The sequence below is a fragment of the Haliotis rubra genome, unplaced genomic scaffold (genome assembly GCF_003918875.1).
Source record: "Haliotis rubra isolate DU_JTF1 unplaced genomic scaffold, ASM391887v1 Scf465, whole genome shotgun sequence".
NCBI lineage: Eukaryota > Metazoa > Mollusca > Gastropoda > Lepetellida > Haliotidae > Haliotis > Haliotis rubra.
Genome location: NW_025767152.1, coordinates 769,947 through 782,718, shown reverse-complemented (window position 1 = coordinate 782,718; position 12,772 = coordinate 769,947). Strand labels below are relative to the sequence as shown.

Genomic DNA, 12,772 nt, shown 5'->3' with positions numbered 1-12,772 from the left:
TGTCAATGACTATATAGATCGTTATTCATAATTTCAAAATGTACATTTATCCCTAACTATTGTTGTCCAGTATATTTAGTAACCGATGCAGTCAACCGCACTAAAACTCAGAACGTTTCAGCTCCCGTTTTACGTACATGGGCGACCACAATATTTATCTGTTGAAGTTTAAAACATGAGACTTTCTCTCGCATAAAATGAAATATTGCGCAGTCATTTAACATTTTTACTCGATAACTAAAGATTTCACCGCATTTAACATTGTGCAACTTTGACTGTACCCGTCAAGCAACATTCCACCTGCATGACTCAATGTTTATATTCAGTACATCATAAACTTACGACAACACAAATATGTGAGCTGTTATGCTCATGTAAGGAACAAATGCTTTTAGTATTCTTAAGAAATATAGCTCTGAATAGACACGACACAGTTACAACACTCAGTAGACTTGGCGCAAACTGTTTGTATTGATACTTCTGAAATTATTGAATCACAAGGTGGATTTAGACGTGAGTATTCTACTATTGACAACATATTTATTTGGATTGCTTTGATAGAGAAACAAATAACGAAGAAAAGAGGGAAATTATATGCAGCGTTCATAGACTTTAAGAAGGCCTTTGATACGGTAAGGAGACCAAAACTGTGGAAATTATTCAATCGCATCGGAATAAAAGGCAAGTTATTTCAAATAATACATAATCTGTATAATGATGTCTCTGCTTGTGTAAGAAATAACAGCAATTCTTCAAATGTCATGTCTGTTTAAAACAGGGATGCATTATGAGCCCTTTGATATTTTCAATATACATAAACGAATTAGCAACTGGTATTGAATGTTCAGACTGCTATGGGCTACAACTTATGCCTGATCCTGTACATATATATTTACTTCTTTTTGCTGACGACATTGTGCTGTTTTCTAGTGTGGGTAAGGACCTCCAAAAACAGTTAAACATTCTGTCTTCATTTTCGATCGAATTTGGATTGAAAGTTAATATGGCAAAATCAAATATAATGGTATTCAGAAAGGGAGGTGTGTTAGGTACAAATGAGAAATGGAACTTTGAAGGAGTCGAGTTAAAAGTTGTGAATAATTATAAATACCTTGGTATATATTTCACTCCTCAGTTATCATGGAAATATGCTATTAGTAGAAGAGCCCAGTAAGGGAAGCGAGCTTTAAATAGTGTTCTACAGACATTGAATATGAACTGCACTATAAATAGCAAGATATTCTTCCATATTTTTTATACCAAAATATTACCAATCCTAACATACGGATGTGAAATTTGGGGATATAAGCAATACGATGAACTAGAAAGAATTCAGTTAACAGCTTGTAAGAGATATTTACAACCGGCAGTTAAGACGCCAAATTATGCTGTCCTTGGTGAATGTGGCCGCTTCCCTCTTTCTGTTAACACTTTAGTAAGAGTCATTAAATACTGGCTTAAAATAAACAGGATGCCTGACCATAGATATGCCAAAACATGTTACAGAATGTCACTTCGTTATGATACTAACGGAAAAGTAAACTGGGTTACCAAGGTAAAAACATTTTATGCTCTAATGGATTTATGTATGTATGGGTAAATCAAGGGTGCAAAACATAAACTTATTTCTCCAGAAATTCAAACAAAGAATGAAAGATGTATTCATATCAGAGTGGTTTAATTCAATAAATAGTACATCTAAACTACATAGATACAAATTGTTTAAGTACAAATTTGAAACTGAAGAGTATATCAATTCAATACAAATAAATAAATTCAGGAGTATTTTTTTGGCAAACTTTCGTTGCGGTACACTCCTACTAGAAATAGAAATTGGTAGGATGAACGGTATCGAGCGAAAAAAACAGATTGTGTAAATTATGTAAATCGGGAGATATAGAGGATCAATACCATTTTCTTTTGGGTTGCCGATCACTTTCACACATTAGAAAACAATATATCGATGTCGGGACGATTTCTATAGATCAGTTTATTTACCTAAAGTCAAATAAAAATGAAAGCATTATTAGAAATGTATCAATGTATTTACATCATGCAATGAATTTGAGAACTTCTATACTATCCCCACAGATATGAATTATTGTACCAATATGTTACTACACATATGAATATGCATATTTTACGCATGCGCATTAGGCTATTATATTGTATATGCATTCTATGTTGTAATGGGCCGTTGGCCTGAATATCAACTGAAATAAATAAATTCCGATACTTCTGATTGTGTAACACAGATTTCACGTCCAGAAATGTGTCAACAGCTATGAACATACAGAGGGATGTTGTATAGATACATTCAATTTGTCAATCCAACTACTTGTACTTGTCAAAACTGAAATACAATATGAACATGCACACAATAGCTAAATTGAAAGGCACATCTTGCCAAACAAGGTTTTCAAGAGCATATACACATAAATGTCAGTGTCTTTTACAGACTAATATGTGCACGTCTTGAGAAAGGTCAAAGTTCCTATTCCTATCTCAGTAAACAGGGTTGTTTAATCACACGTATATACACACAAATTTTGCATGACAAATAAGTTAATGCACAAAAGAGAATTTAACAAAAGGTTGAAATTCAAGATTATTCATGTGCATATCTTGGTATATAAGGTTCTGCAATGCATCACTGCCAAAATGCCAAGAAGCGAAGGCGACCTCCAAAGCACCTAACCACCACCACCAATGTAAACAACAATATATTTACACCCTAATTTCACATGACAAAGGAAGTTTTTACACATAACATTTTTATGCATCAATTGTGTTATTAGCCCGCCATTCCAATCATGTCAAAGGCTTTTGAAAAGTAGATAAATATGGCCAGAAGGTAGTGTTTGTTTGCTTGGGCTACTCTGATGGCGTTCTCTATTCGGATGATGTGATCTAGGGTTGTTCTGTTTGGCGTGAACCCGCTCTGGTCTGCATGTATGAGATTGTTTGTGTTTATGTAATGTTGAAGTCTTTTTTTGATGATTGTTTCCATGATTTTGCACATGTTTGATGTGAGTGATATGGGTCTGTATGAGTCTGGGTTCTGTGGTGGTTTGTTTGGTTTCCTTATTGGAATGACAAGTGCTTGTTTCCACGAAGTAGGAATTTGTGAGGTGTACCAGATTGTGTGAAGTAGATTTAGCAGTAGCGTTTTGCCGTGTAGGGTGAGCTGTTTTAGTAGTATATAAGTTATGCCATCTCCTCCTGGAGCAGACGACGTGGTTTTGCTTTGGAGAGCGTGTGTGAGCTCGTGTATTGTTAGGGATGCGTTGTAGGGTATATGGGCTTGGGGCGGTTGCATGACGTAAGCTGGTGTAGTGAGTATTTTCTGTTGGAGTGAAGCGTGATGATTAGTGTTTCTGCTTATGTGCTGATAATGCTGGGATAATGTTTGTGCTTTTAATTTATTATCAGTATAGTCGTGTATTTTATGGATTTGTGTAGATTTTTTTGTTCCGTTTATTGCCTTTAGTTTGTTCCACATGACTTTAGAATTATTTTACGTTATGTTTAGAGTGCTGCAGAAATTTTCCCAGTGTTCTTTTTGTGTATTTTTGATAAGCATGTGTGTACTGTTTTGAAGTTGTTTTGCGTGGGGGAGTTTGTGTGGATGTGTTTTTGCGCGTCTAAATGCTCGTTTTCTCTGTCTTCTTGCCTGTTTGATTTCTGGGGTCCACCAGGGAACCCTGTTGCGTTGGGAGTTAGGATTTGTTTTGGGAATACACTTAGTAGCTATGTTAATAATTTCTCTAGTGAAATTGTTGGAAAAGGTTTCAGGGGCTGAGCTGATAATTTGTGAATAGTCAGTTTGATTGATTAAGGTTTGGTACTTTCTCCAGTCTGCTTTAGTGTAGTTGAGTTTTGGGTCTTGGTGGGTTAGCTCAGGTGTAAGATTGGGACCAATATTGATATTTATTGAGATGGGGAAGTGGTCGCTTCCCAGGGTCGTCGAATACTTCCCAAGTTGATTTGCATGCCAGATTGGGCGTGGTGATGGTTAAGTCTATTGCTGTTAGGGTTTTGATTTTCCTGTTGGCTGTATCTGGTTGGGGATTTGTCATTTAAAAAATAATTAGGTCGTTTTGCTGTGCCCATTCGTATAGTAAATTTCCAAATTTGTCTGAGTGGTTTCTGGTGGTCCAGCTATGGTGATGCGCGTTTAGATCTCCTAAAAAGATTGTGTGTTTAGAAATATGGTTAGCTAGTATTTCAAGGTCAGTTTTGTCCATAGGGTTTGTGGTTTGGTGATATATGTTGACTAGTGTTATGTTTGTTTTTTTCTGTCATGATTACATGTGCTTGTGTTTCCAAGTGGGGTTTGTTTATTTGTATTTATTTGTAACTGAGTAAGTCATGTATGAATAAGGAAAGGCCACCGCGAGAAGCGTTTGGATTGTTTATTGTGCGGTATTTATTGAGTGTGGAGTAGTTTGGTATAGTGAATTGTTTATTTTTTTGTATTTTTGATTCTTGAATGGCTATTATTTGTTGATTTAGCTTATTTAGTTTTATGAGTGATTTTATTACATAGGATTTAGGTATGAAGCCATTTGCATTCCACTGGATAATATGCATAATGACTACTGGTAGTAGTGCAAGTAGAAGCATGTGTAGTTTAGATTGAACGCGTTTGTTGTGTCTCATGTTAGTTTGACGGTTTTAACATTGTGTTGAAATTGTGCTAATGGGAGCGTGTAGAGTGAGGTTTGGAGGAGATATTCGTGAATTGTTTCTATTGTGTTGTTGGGAGAGAGAGTTAGTGCGGTAATGAATTCTATGAGCTTATGTTGCACATTTTGTAGTTGCGTAATTGTGACTTGTGCTGTGTGTTGTGGGCTCGGAGTTGGGTTTGATCTGTGGATTTGAGGGCAACTGCTGGTTGCTCAAGGCTGGCTGGGGTGGCTGTGACAGCCGGGGCGGCAGCTTTGTTTTGTTTTTGTGTTGTGTGATCCTACGACCCCGGAAGACGCCAGACTAGCTGAGCGACTGGAGCTTGGTGCTCTTGACTCTTGGGGATTTAATGGTGGTGGGAATACGTCGTCGTCGTCATCTGAGGATGCGTACGACTGGGGTTGGTCGTACCAATTGTATATTTTGGAGTTTAAGGGTTTGGCAGGGGCGGGTAGGTCAGATGCTGTGAGATGTTTATTTATTAATAGGATTTTGTTTTGGCGAACTGGGCAGGAGTTTGAGAAGGCGGTATGATCGTCCTGATCACAGTTTATACAATACAGTTGTTGAGTGCACTCTTATACAATACAGTTGTTGAGTGCACTCTGGACTGTTATGGAACTCGGAGCTGCTTTTGGAGCATCTGTCTAGGTTTTTGCAATTTGATTGAACATGTCCGAAAAGGTGACAGGTAGTATATTGAATTGTTTTTTTTTCTAGTTTTGTGTACTTTGCAAGAGATTGATCCACATATAATTTTATCAGGAAGTTTGGTGCCTTTGAACGTCAGGATGACAGTGGAAGTGTTTGATGGAGGACTGTGTGGGTTTTTTTCTGGTGATCTTGAGTAGATTGGTGATTTGAGGATGGGTTTGGAGTTTGTTTGATTCGTATACATATGTCTGAAGGTCATGGTCAGACTCCGCTGGGTCAGTGTAATTGACCCCTTTTGTTTCGGATAGCCAACAGGGTGTTTGCCAAGATAGGTTGAGGCCATCTATTGATGTATTTTTCATTGCCGCATTGAAGTCGTCTTGATGCTGAAAGTTTATTTTGAAAGCCCTGCCGCAGTTGTTTAGGAATTTGAATTTGAGATTAGATTGTTTTAGTATAAGCCCAAATCTGTTTTTTGTGTACAGGGAGGTGAGAGGTGTGGGACCGGTATTGAATGCGAGAAGTATTAACTGTTGGTTATTGTTTGGTTGTGTTTGGTTAGAACCTTGTCGTTTTTGCATCTTGGATTGTGTTTGCAGGTCCTCTTGGGATTGTCTAAGACGTTTGCCACCCAAGGCTGTAGTCGAAGCTAGGTTATTTAATAGAGTTGATTGGGACTTGCGAGGGGTAGTCATGGAAATGGTGGGCGATTTTGGAGGAGGTTTAGGAAACGTTGACGGAATGAGTGAAGTGGGGTTGCTTAGATCAAGAGGTGGGAACTGGGAACTATGTGAAGTTTTAGCGGGAGTTGACGTGAGTGACGGGGAGGGTGAGGTGGTGAAAGTAGTAGAGAGGAGCTTACAGTCTTTCCTTGAGGGGCGTTTGTCTTTCTGCTGATCGAGGGTTGGGGTCAACATTGATCCTTGAGGTGTAGGAGGAGGCCCGTCATTTCGGTTGTGGTGACGATCGGGTGATAGAGTCCGATTTTGATCGGACGCCATGTTGGAGCGCTGGAGCGGGTGACATGCTGCAGGTGGATTTCACCATAGGCCACAGAGGCCAAGCAAATATCCAGTGGCAACCCAGGAGACGGAGGGGAAGATCGCTGACTCGTTTAAAGACGATAATGTTATCAAGACGTAGATAAGTGAAAAGGAAGGGAATTACATTCGCAAGTGATTTTGAATACAACTGCTCTCAGTGACCATCGCCAAATGTTGTTGGGAGGTAGAGTTGGTGTGAAATAATAAAGGAACAGAGAGGCGCGCGGACCTCTGAGAAGACAGGTGGTTGGAGAGAGAGGTGAAGTTATAGATGGCTTGATAGTGAGCTGAAAGTGAATCGAGATTGCTAGGTTGAGAGGTGGGCGCGGACGTCGGAGAGGACATATGGTGAATTTGGAGTGACCTGCCTATCCGTGAAACAATTTAGTAATGAAACAATAGGCGAGAGCTTTCAATACAACTGATAGCTCATGACAGGTAAATAATGACAGATGGTCGGATTGGGGTGTGCTGATAGTTATAGCCCGGGAAAGCCACTTTTAAGAAAACAAGAGTTGAACATGGTGTGGTTCAACCGGCAATGGGTATGATTGAGTGAATGGGGGACTCCCGGCAATTATTATTAGCTAATCCATGTTACCGTAAATAATGCAGATTCTTTAATATCGCTCTAAAATTAGCCGAATTAAGTCAAAATGAGTTGAAATCTGTGTCATGATGCTTAAAAACATACACTCATTCATTTACAACCTCCAAAACATGAATTCTGATCGAAATTAAACATTCTCGCCCATGGGCCAACATATTTTTCGCCCATGTGCGAGATTTTTTGATATCGCCCTATGTTAGTCTAATTAAGTCAAAATGAGTTGAATTTGTTTCATGATACTCATAGGTATACACCCATTCACTTACAACCTCTAAAACATGGGAAAACATGTATTTTGAGTAAAAGTAAATATTCTCGCCCATGGGCGAGATTTTTTAATATCGTTCTAAGTTAGTCGAATTAAGTACAAATGAGTTGAAATTTGTGTCATGATGCTTATAAACATACACTCATTCATTTACAACCTCCAAAACATGAATTCTGATCGAAATTAAACATTCTCGCCCATGGGCCAACATATTTTTCGCCCATGTACGAGATTTTTTAATATCGCCCTATGTTAGTCGAATTAAGTCAAAATGAATTGAATTTGTTTCATGATACCCATAAGTATACACTCATTCATTTACAACCCCCAAAACATGAATTCTGATCGAAATTAAACATTCTCGACCATGGGCCACTGTTCGCCCTTGGGCAGGCCCATGGGCGAGCGAGTTGAAATTTAAAGTTTTCGAAAATCTTTTTTTTCATTTTTTCATCCTTGGCATATATTCACAACAACTGCATGTTTAATTTGGTCAAATCCCTTGTCAGAAAGTGCCCACAGTACAGAGAGTTTCTGGACTTTTATGAGTCCAGAATTAAATTGTGACGTGTTGGTACCATTTTTGGTGATTTTGTTTGTGTGAACTCTAAATGTGATTTCCGAAAATGTGTTTACCATAATTGACAAGTTTAAACTCAGTCCTTCGTTTTGATAGTCAATTAGAGTGATATTCCGGAAAAATATCATTTATTATGTTATTATACTTATTATTAGTTATAAAATCAACTTTCTTCCGTAACATCCGGGTAGAGACATTACACCATATTAATCTGCCGGATCTCCTGCTGTCCCTTGAGCACGCCAGAAACCTGGAAGCTCGGGTTTAGTCTATATTTGCTTCAACAATACAACATCCTTGCTGGCAGGCTTCAGTAAAGCAGTAGACGTTTAAGACCTGCAAAACGTCGAGCACGCCAACTTACCCTGATGCCCCATGATATACCTTGAATACCGTTCAAAGCAGCATCAAAGTGCACTCACTCACTCAGTCACGTAAGATGTGGACATTGCCACATTTGACATCATCCATCTGTCATGGAATCCATGCTGCTCCGGGAGTAATGGCGCCGTTACTGCTCCAAGACTATGTGTGTGTTGTCGGCTACTTGGCTGAAAGAATAAAACATTGTTTGGAATCTAGCACGTGCCTTGGGCGTGACGAGAGAACCCAACTACCCCATCAAACCTACCCTACTGCCCCATAACTTTTTGTATTTTCAAGCGCGCCATGTACACGTGTGTATTATTGTGTGTATTATTGCTAGTTACAGTCTACACATATGATCAGGACATTCCAGCAGTAGGTCGGCATCTAAATACAAAGCTTCACAAAGATTGTGTTTTCGGTCGAAATGAGGTACTTATCCAACAAGTCTGGTTTCAAATACCCCGACAAACGATATGTAATAAGTATCAAATTTGACTGATCTTTTGAGATCGCACAAATCTAGCATTATCTATAGAATGAGAAGTGGCTCCAGGTAATGTTTCCGGAGGAGTTCTACACAATTAAGTAGCGATCGAAAGAACTATTATGATAAAAAATGAAACTGCGGAAATTTAAAAAGTTCGAAATAAATCAGTGCAAACCGTATCGTCCAAATACAACAATACTCTGATAGTCATACACGTTCACGGCACCTTTTCTTGCGTAAACAGGAACTGCCTTAAGAGGCAAAACTGCACGTGTTATACCGAAGACACATGGGACACTCCCTCTGAACAAAACTTGGTCGGCGAGCTGTGTAAGGCGCCCCTCTAGTGATCCAGCGAGCTTGAGGTGACGGGATCGAGCCCACCTGTGACCGGGTGTAAAAACCTTGGAGTCTACTTCGTGTGCAGACACTTTCAGTGTTGTCACAACCCCTAGTGTACAGTACACAACCCTGTACACTTAAAAGAACCCACGAATCCGATGGTAAATGACCAGATGGTGGCCACATGAATACATGCAAACATCTTGTTGCGGGTACAGCAATGTGCAGTAAACTTGGACAAAGTCCTGTGACTATTTGTCCCAGTCCACCCAGGTGTGAATGGGTACCTTGTAAGGATGGGAACGCCACACTAACACGGTGCGCCTAGTGGCTGCAAGACTCGTATGATCCCCAGGGAATTGAGATTGATAATACGACGGGCCGTTGAGATTGACATCCAGTGATCAAGGGGAAAACAATGGGCCCTTGAGCAGCTGAGCAGGAAACTGTTCCCCTGTGTCCAAACACCATTACTTCACTGTTTCTATTCTCTCGTGGACACAGGTGATGTTCCTCCATGGTTCTGCAAAGGTCGCACAATACTCCTTCCCAAAACAGGAGACTTGACTAATCCCAAAAATTTCCGCCCTATCACATGTTTGAATACTCAGTATAAAATATTTATAGGGTGTTTGACAAACCTCGTGTCATCCTACTGTTCTGCCAATGATTTAATTTATAGAGCAGAAGAGCAAGAAGGGATGTTGGGGTGAAAGGATCAACTTCGTGTACAGAAAATGATTTTGGAAGAGGCTAAAACATATCACTGCAACCTCTCCATGTGCTGTATTGACTAAAAAAAACCATAGACTCTGTCCCTCGTGAATGGATTCTTAAGTGTCTGCGTTGTATTGACCTCCCCGAGCGACTACTTGATTTACTCAAGTCTTTAATGAGTTGCTGGTCGACTCAATTTGAGATGTACTCGCAAGGGCAGGTGCAGACTTCGGAATCTATTCCAATCAGAAGGGGAATATTTCAGGGGACTCCTTCAGTCCTTTGCTTATTTGTTTGTCTCGAAATCATTTGAGCTTCCTGCTCAATAAAGCGGAGGGTTACCAGCCCAGACCTCCTCAACACAGATCCCTCACACCACTTACTCATCTCCTTTACATGGATGACATCGAGATCCTTGCCAAAGGAGATGCCAATTTGAAAGAACAGGTTCTCCTTGTTCTAAAGATATTGGCATGACATTTGGACTCGACAAATGTAATACTCTTCATTTGAAAAGTGGAATGGTAGTTAATAGTGGATCAGTCAAATTACGGGGAGTTATTGAGCATCTTGTGGAAGATCAGGCCTATGCCTATCTTGGAATGCAAGTTCGAGACAAGCTCCAGAGTACCAATACTTTTTGCTGTGCCAGTCTTTCCCTATTCCTTTGGAGTAGTTGATTGGACAAAACAAGACATCCAGAGTCTTGACTGCCTGACCAGAAGCATCACCACCCTCGTTCCTCCCTTAACCGTTTATATATACCAATCAATTCTGGAGGTAGGGGTTTGATTAATGTCGAAGCTCTTCATGATAGAATTTTATTGTGTACTTTGCACATATTTATCGGATGATCCTCTGGTGATGCAAGGAATTCCACAGCTATTTTAAGTGTGCCAAGGTTGTTCGACAGAATCTGAAATTTGAGGTTGATTTTGCTGACGACGGTACAGCGATGGGAGCTAACAAGGTGAAGTTATTCACCAAGTCTGCCCAGAGTCGGTCCTTTGTGGAGAAGCTTTCTGAGAAGCCATTGCATCGTGTGTACATGGAGTGTGTGGAACAGAATAACAGTCCCACCGACTCCTTCGCCTTGATCAAGTCGGCTGGTCTTAAATGTGAAACTGAGGGCTTCCTTTTTGCGGCTCAGGACCAGTCTCTTCCCACTTGTAATCGCCAAAATGTTTAGTTTTACGCCGCTTCATTGTGCCCATGTGGGGAATCGAACCCGGGTTTTCGGCGTGACAAGCCAACGCTTTAACCACTAGGCTACCCCACCGCCCCCTGTTATTCTTAAAGAAAATATCAATATGAAATGTCAACTATGTAATGAATTTACAGAGACTGTCCAACACCTTGTCAGTGGATGCCCCTGGCGTGGCGTCATAAGTGACAAATGCCTTTGGGCATATAGTAAGGCGACAGACAATTAGCCAGGAGACGTAGCACTCGAAAGACTGCGGATTACAACTATAGGTAGCGTGTCGGCAGAGACTGCCAGCGACGTGGCTGGCAGAGGGTCGTCTTGACTGATCAAACCCGACTCCCGAGTTTCAACACCGAAAGAGACAACAAACGGCGGCATGTTGCATATAGGAGGTCATGAGGTATGGTGGAGGGGTGTTGTGGTGTGGGGAGGAATTTGTTAGCAGATGAGAACATCACTGGTCATCGTACAGCGATATTTTAAAGCGTTACATGGGTGACATTCTTCATTCAATTGTATCAACATAACAACCCCAGATCCCATACAGCCGGAGCTTCCTTGCTGCCCTCAATGTCAAGGTCTTGCCTTCGCCTGCGCTACACAAATAAGTCCCTCATGAAACACTTCTGGGATGTTATGGATGGTCGTGTGCGACATCAAAAACATCTCCCAGCCAACCGACAAGAACTGATCCAGGTCCTCCAAAAAGAATGTTGACGTATCCCACTAGACGTCTTGAGAAGACTGACTCTTCTTGGTTTACTGCATCTTAATGGCATTTATGCATCGTGAAAACATAAAGGCATTAATGCAACGTGAAAACATAATGGCATTTATACAACTTGAAATCATAATGGCATTTATGCAAAGTGAAATCCTAATGGCATTTATGCAACGTGAAATCATAATGGCATTTATACAATGTGAATCATAATGGCATTTATGCAACGTGAATTCATAATGGCATTTATGCAACGTGAAATCATATTGGCATTTCTTCAACGTGAAATCATGATGGCATTAATGCACGTATACGTGAAGTTATTACGTCATAAATTCAACAGAATCTCTGAAAGGCAAATAGCAGAGATGCACGCAAAGGAAGGTAAAGAAGGGGTGGTGTGTGTTTGTCTATGGAGTATTACCTAAGACATCATACTGGGTTTTTTACCCGTTGAATGAAGTTACCTGCAGTAGGGCATTAGATAAGGGCAACACACCCGTGCTAGGACGTCTCTGTGTCCTTCACGATCGCCTGTGGAAGGAACCAGGATGTACCGACCTGGGGTGAGTTCGAAACGGAATGTACGCTGTCGCATTGTAGCGGAGTGTGTCTCATCCTGCCTCTTCTTGACCTTAGTCTTCTTGTCGGGTCTCGTCGTCTGAAAGTAAACATTTAGCGGCTACTTATTTAATTTTCAGTGGTTCCAAACAGCAGCCATTTAGTAATTTAAAGTCGAGAACAATCATCGTTATCGACTGTATGTACGAGGGGCTATCAAAAAGTACCCAATGGGACTCAATACTTGTACTGCTGTCAATCGCTCTTCAATGTGATTCGCCGGGTGGCCCTCTTGGACTAAACCCTTACGACTGCTCTGTACTCGAGGTTATCCATTTCTGCCGTTTCAATTGGGGTACATGTGATTAGAAACTAAGCGACCGGAAACTAGCGACATGTGCATGACAATGTTATATTTATGTGAATGATATAATCCATTTTTCATTATCGTTAGATATTATCTTTATCATGCACATGTATGTATGTATGTATGTATGTATGTATGTATGTATGTATGTATGTAT

General features: G+C 40.3%; 1 protein-coding gene across 5 annotated transcripts in view; it reads left to right on the top strand.

Annotated features, from left to right (window-relative positions):
- Positions 1 to 12,772, top strand: part of LOC124290437 (uracil-DNA glycosylase-like) — an 87,065-nt gene that overhangs the window by 53,219 nt on the left and 21,074 nt on the right. Inside the window, exons 1-2 of one of the 5 annotated variants that reach the window (XM_046727143.1) lie at positions 292 to 513; positions 909 to 935. The exons of 3 other annotated variants lie outside the window; for them this stretch is intronic. The gene's annotated coding sequence lies outside the window, so the exon portion shown is untranslated. Of the gene's footprint in view, positions 1 to 291; positions 514 to 908; positions 936 to 12,772 lie in introns of those variants that run through there. One more of the 5 variants, XM_046727138.1, reaches the window with a different exon arrangement.